Here is a 645-nt window from a genome sequence, read left to right as displayed (position 1 = left end):
TTAGGGCTGTTGTACATAGGGTCACTATGAGTTGGAAACGACTCGACGGCACATAACAACAACAACAACAAGGAAGACTTATCAATGATCTGCAGATGACCTTGCTTACCGAAACTGAAGAGGACTTGAAGTGTTTGCTGCAGAAGGTCAAGGACTGTAACCTTCAATATGGACTACATCTGAACATCAAGAAAACAAAGATCCTCACTACAAGGCCAATAGGCAGTATCATGATAGATGGAAAATTATTGAGGTTGTTGATGTTTTTGTGTTGACTGGATCCATAATCAACACCCTTGGCACCAGCAGCCAGGAAATCAAAAGATGAGTTGCATTGGGAAAATCTACTGTCAAAGATCTCTCCAGAGGGCTAAAGAGCAATGATATCAGTTTAGAGACTAAGGTATGTCTCATCCAGGCCATGGTCTTCTCGATTACTTTCTATATATCTCAGAGCTGGACAATAAATAAGGATAACAGAAGAAGAATAGATGCCTTTGTGGTGAGTTGTGGTGCTGGAGAAAAGTATTAAACATACCAGGAACTGACAAGAGAACAAGTAGGTATGTCCTAAAAAAGGTGAAAACAGTTTGCTCCTTGGAGGTTAAGATTTTGAGGTTCCATCTGACATGATTTGAGCACATC

Source organism: Elephantulus edwardii, unplaced genomic scaffold (assembly GCF_000299155.1).
Source record: "Elephantulus edwardii isolate Elephantulus edwardi_28Jun2011 unplaced genomic scaffold, EleEdw1.0 scaffold00026, whole genome shotgun sequence".
Classification (NCBI taxonomy): domain Eukaryota; kingdom Metazoa; phylum Chordata; class Mammalia; order Macroscelidea; family Macroscelididae; genus Elephantulus; species Elephantulus edwardii.
The sequence above is the reverse complement of the archived record's forward strand: the minus strand, read 5'-3'. Positions refer to the sequence as shown.